This window comes from Salmo salar, chromosome 07 (assembly GCF_965601325.2).
Source record: "Salmo salar chromosome 07, fSalSal1, whole genome shotgun sequence".
In the NCBI taxonomy this organism is placed as follows: domain Eukaryota; kingdom Metazoa; phylum Chordata; class Actinopteri; order Salmoniformes; family Salmonidae; genus Salmo; species Salmo salar.
In genome coordinates this window covers 61048304-61054763 of record NC_138297.1, presented here as the reverse complement: position 1 = coordinate 61054763, position 6460 = coordinate 61048304, and positions in this window count along the sequence as shown.

Here is a 6460-nt window from a genome sequence, read left to right as displayed (position 1 = left end):
CTATTTCTATGGTGATGTAATGGGATTCTAGTTCTATGGTGATGCAATGTGATTCGAGTTCGATGGTGATGTAATGTGATTCTAGTTCTATGGTGAAATAATGTGATTCTAGTTCTATGGTGATATAATGGGATTCTAGTTCTATGGTGATGTAATGGGATTCTAGTTCTATGGTGATGTAATGTGATTCTAGTTCTATGGTGATGTAATGGGATTCTAGTTCTATGGTGATGTGATGTGATTCTAGTTCTATGGTGATGTAATGGGATTCTAGTTCTATGGTGATGTAATGGGATTCTAGTTCTATGGTGATGTAATGTGATTCTAGTTCTATGGTGATGTAATGTGATTCTAGTTCTATGGTGATGTAATGGGATTCTAGTTCTATGGTGATGTAATGGGATTCTAGTTCAATGGTGATGTAATGTGATTCTAGTTCTATGGTGATGCAATGTGATTCTAGTTCTATGGTGATGTAATGTGATTCTAGTTCTATGGTGATGTAATGTGATTCTAATTTTATGGTGATGTAATGTTATTCTAGTTCTATGGTGATATAATGGGATTCTAGTTCTATGGTGATGTAATGGGATTCTAGTTCTATGGTGATGTAATGGGATTCTAGTTCTATGGTGATGTAATGGGATTCTAGTTCTATGGTGATGTAATGGGATTCTAGTTCAATGGTGATGTAATGGGATTCTAGTTCTATGGTGATGTAATGTGATTCTAGTTCTATGGTGATGTAATGTGATTCGAGTTCTATGGTGATGTAATGTGATTCTAGTTCTATGGTGATGTAATGGGATTCTAGTTCTATGGTGATGTAATGTGATTTTAGTTCTATGGTGATGTAATGTGATTCTAGTTCTATGGTGATGTAATGTGATTCTAGTTCTATGGTGATATAATGTGATTCTAGTTCTATGGTTATGTAATGGGATTCTAGTTCTATGGTGATGTAATGTGATTCTAGTTCTATGGTGATGTAATATGATTATAGTTCTATGGTGATGTAATGGGATTATAGTTCTATGGTGATGTAATGGGATTCTAGTTATATGGTGATGTAATGGGATTCTAGTTATATGGTGATGTAATGGGATTCTAGTTCCATGGTGATATAATGGAGTTCTATGGTGATGTAATGTGATTCTAGTTCTATGGTGATGTAATGTGATTCTAGTTCTATGGTGATGTAATGTGATTCTAGTTCTATGGTGATGTAATGGGATTCTAGTTCTATGGTGATGTAATGTGATTCTAGTTCTATGGTGATGTAATGGGATTCTAGTTCTATGGTGATGTAATGTGATTCTAGTTCTATGGTGATGTAATGGGATTCTAGTTCTATGGTGATGTAATGTGATTCTAGTTCTATGGTGATGTAATGTGATTCTAGTTCTATGGTTATGTAATGGGATTCTAGTTCTATGGTGATGTAATGGGATTCTAGTTCTATGGTGATGTAATGGGATTCTAGTTCAATGGTGATGTAATGGGATTCTAGTTCTATGGTGATGTAATGGGATTCTAGTTCTATGGTGATGTAATGGGATTCTTGTTCTATGGTGATGTAATGTGATTCTAGTTATATGGTGATGTAATGGGATTCTAGTTCTATGGTGATGTAATGTGATTTTAGTTCTAGGGTGATGTAATGTGATTCTAGTTCTATGGTGATGTAATGTGATTCTAGTTCTATGGTGATGTAATGTGATTCTAGTTCTATGGTGATATAATGTGATTCTAGTTCTATGGTGATGTAATGGGATTCTAGTTCTATGGTGATGTAATGGGATTCTAGTTCTATGGTGATGTAATATGATTATAGTTCTATGGTGATGTAATGGGATTATAGTTCTATGGTGATGTAATGGGATTCTAGTTATATGGTGATGTAATGGGATTCTAGTTATATGGTGATGTAATGGGGTTCTAGTTCTATGGTGATGTAATGTGATTGTAGTTCTATGGTGATGTAATGTGATTCTAGTTCTATGGTGATGTAATGTGATTCTAGTTCTATGGTGATGTAATGGGATTCTAGTTCTATGGTGATGTAATGTGATTCTAGTTCTATGGTGATGTAATGGGATTCTAGTTCTATCGTGATGTAATGTGATTCTAGTTCTATGGTGATGTAATGGGATTCTAGTTCTATGGTGATGTAATGTGATTCTAGTTCTATGGTGATGTAATGTGATTCTAGTTCTATGGTTATGTAATGGGATTCTAGTTCTATGGTGATGTAATGGGATTCTAGTTCTATGGTGATGTAATGGGATTCTAGTTCAATGGTGATGTAATGTGATTGTAGTTCTATCGTGATGTAATGGGATTCTAGTTCTATGGTGATGTAATGTGATTCTAGTTCTATGGTGATGTAATGTGATTCTAGTTCTATGGTGATATAATGGGATTCTAGTTCTATGGTGATGTAATGGGATTCTAGTTCTATGGTGATGTAATGGGATTCTAGTTCCATGGTGATGTAATGGGATTCTAGTTCTATGGTGATGTAATGGGATTCTAGTTCCATGGTGATGTAATGGGGTTCTAGTTCTATGGTGATGTAATGTGATTCTAGTTCTATGGTGATGTAATGTGATTCTAGTTCTATGGTGATGTAATGGGATTCTAGTTCTATGGTGATGTAATGGGATTCTAGTTCTATGGTGATGTAATGGGATTCTAGTTCTATGGTGATGTAATGGGATTCTAGTTCTATGGTGATGTAATGGGATTCTAGTTCTATGGTGATGTAATGTGATTCTTGTTCTATGGTGATGTAATGTGATTCTAGTTCTATGTTGATGTAATGGGATTCTAGTTCTATGTTGATGTAATGTGATTCCGGTTCTATGGTGATGTAATGTGATTCTAGGTCTATGGTGATGTAATGTGATTCTAGTTCTATGGTGATGTAATGTGATTCTAGTTCTATGGTGATGTAATGTGATTCTAGTTCTATGGTGATGTAATGGGATTCTAGTTCTATGGTGATGTAATGTGATTATAGTTCTATGGTGATGTAATGGGATTATAGTTCTATGGTGATGTAATGGGATTATAGTTCTATGGTGATGTAATGGGATTATAGTTCTATGGTGATGTAATGGGATTATAGTTCTATGGTGATGTAATGGGATTCTAGTTCCATGGTGATGTAATGGGGTTCTAGTTCTATGGTGATGTAATGTGATTCTAGTTCTATGGTGATGTAATGTGATTCTAGTTCTATGGTGATGTAATGTGATTCTAGTTCTATGGTGATGTAATGTGATTCTAGTTCTATTGTGATGTAATCGGATTCTAGTTCTATGGTGATGTAATGGGATTCTAGTTCTATGGTGATGTAATGTGATTCTTGTTCTATGGTGATGTAATGTGATTCTAGTTCTATGGTGATGTAATGTGATTCTTGTTCTATGGTGATGTAATGTGATTCTAGTTCTATGGTGATGTAATGGGATTCTAGTTCTATGGTGATGTAATGTGATTCCGGTTCTATGGTGATGTAATGTGATTCTAGGTCTATGGTGATGTAATGTGATTCTAGTTCTATGGTGATGTAATGTGATTCTAGTTCTATGGTGATGTAATGTGATTATAGTTCTATGGTGATGTAATGGGATTATAGTTCTATGGTGATGTAATGGGATTATAGTTCTATGGTGATGTAATGGGATTATAGTTCTATGGTGATGTAATGGGATTATAGTTCTATGGTGATGTACTGGGATTATAGTTCTATGGTGATGTAATGGGATTCTAGTTCTATGGTGATGTAATGTGATTCTAGTTCTATGGTGATGTAATGTGATTCTAGGTCTATGGTGATGTAATGTGATTCTAGTTCTATGGTGATGTAATGTGATTCTAGTTCTATGGTGATGTAATGTGATTCTAGTTCTATGGTGATGTAATGTGATTCTAGTTCTATGGTGATGTAATGTGATTCTAGGACTCCCTGTGGACAGTAAGAAACATGAGTAGAGCTCAGGGGGTCATTATAATTGCACACTAATGCCTATCATGTGAATGTGTTGTTTTTCTCAATGGTTACCTTGGGAGAGGTCAAAAACATCTACAGACAGGACTCCCGAGTGCCGCAGCGGTCTAAAGTGAAGGTCGAGAACCATGCATCCTCCAAAACACGACCCCGCCAAGCTGCACTGCTTCTTGACACAATGCTCGCTTAACCCGGAAGCCAGCCGCACCAATGTGTCGGAGGAAACACTGTCCAGCTAGCCACCGAAGTCAGTGTGCATGTGCCCGGCCCGCCACAATAAATCACTAGAGCGCGATTTCTGAATTACATTTCATATTACTTGCATTCCAGCTGAAAAGCCTTGGCCTGAGCAGTGCCAATGTAGGCATAACAGGTTAGGCCCATGAGCCCACTCTCTGCCCACTCCTTCCAGGATTTCTACATTTAAAGCCGATTGTTTGCCCCCAAACATAGTTCCAAATCTAATCCTTTGGCAGAGACTAGAAAAAGGAAGTAAAAGTAGGTCAGTATGAAGAGGTTAAGCTGAAGGACAGGGTTGGAGTGCTGATCTAGGATATTTTTTGAAATATTATGATCTAAAAGGCAAATCTGATCCTAAATCAGCACTCCTACGTTTGATGCATATGGCCCCAGATGTGATGTGACTCTACTGTAGGCTCCATTATGTTCCATTCAATAGGTTAACATGATACACATTACACATAATGATTTGTGAAACTCTTCTATTAATTCTTTAGAAAGCACCACCAGAGGGCTTACCAAATGGTGTGCCATAGACATTACATCTGGTTCGGGCATGATACTGGACATTACATCTGGTTCGGGCATGATACTGGACATTACATCTGGTTCAGGCTGGGCATGATACTGGACATTACATCTGGTTCGGGCTGGGCATGATACTGGACATTACATCTGGTTCTGGCATGATACTGGACATTACATCTGGTTCGGGCTGGGCATGATACTGGACATTACATCTGGTTCGGGCTGGGCATGATACTGAACATTACATCTGGTTCGGGCTGGGCATGATACTGGACATTACATCTGGTTCTGGCATGATACTGGACATTACATGTGGTTTGGGCTGGGCATGATACTGGACATTACATCTGGTTCTGGCATGATACTGGACATTACATGTGGTTTGGGCTGGGCATGATACTGGACATTACATCTGGTTCGGGCTGGGCATGATACTGGACATTACATCTGGTTCTGGCATGATACTGGACATTACATGTGGTTTGGGCTGGGCATGATACTGGACATTACATCTGGTTCTGGCATGATACTGGACATTACATGTGGTTTGGGCTGGGCATGATACTGGACATTACATCTGGTTCGGGCTGGGCATGATACTGGACATTACATCTGGTTCGGGCTGGGCATGATACTGGACATTACATCTGGTTCGGGCTGGGCATGATACTGGACATTACATCTGGTTCGGGCTGGGCATGATACTGGACATTACATCTGGTTCGGGCTGGGCATGATACTGGACATTACATCTGGTTCGGGCTGGGCATGATACTGGACATTACATCTGGTTCGGGCTGGGCATGATACTGGACATTACATCTGGTTCTGGCTGGGCATGATACTGGACATTACATCTGGTTCGGGCTGGGCATGATACTGGACATTACATCTGGTTCTGGCTGGGCATGATACTGGACATTACATCTGGTTCGGGCTGGGCATGATACTGGACATTACATCTGGTTCGGGCTGGGCATGATACTGCACTTGAATTTCAGGTGAGCTATAATAAGTGTGTGTTTTTGGGACATGTCTTCATACAGTACCTCACATTTCATTTATTCATTCATTGTATTTAAAGTGAACAGAGGATGTAAACATTCAATACATAGAATAAAGAGAGTTTAAGATATGATCTATAGCTGTCAGAGGTGTATTCAATGGAAACACGTTACTGCTTCTCAGAGGTGTATTCAATGGAAACACGTTACTGCTTCTCAGAGGTGTATTCAATGGAAACACGTTACTGCTTCTCAGAGGTGTATTCAATGGAAACACGTTACTGCTTCTCAGAGGTGTATTCAATGGAAACACGTTACTGCATCTCAGAGGTGTATTCAATGGAAACACGTTACTGCTTCTCAGAGGTGTATTCAATGGAAACACGTTACTGCTTCTCAGAGGTGTTTTCAATGGAAACACGTTACTGCTTCTCAGAGGTGTATTCAATGGAAACACGTTACTGCTTCTCGGAGGTGTATTCAATGGAAACACGTTACTGCTTCTCAGAGGTGTATTCAATGGAAACACGTTACTGCTTCTCAGAGGTGTATTCAATGGAAACACGTTACTGCTTCTCAGAGGTGTATTCAATGGAAACACGTTACTGCTTCTCAGAGGCTTTGATCTCCTATTCCTCAAGCTTACTTACACCCGCAACAACACATGTATCTT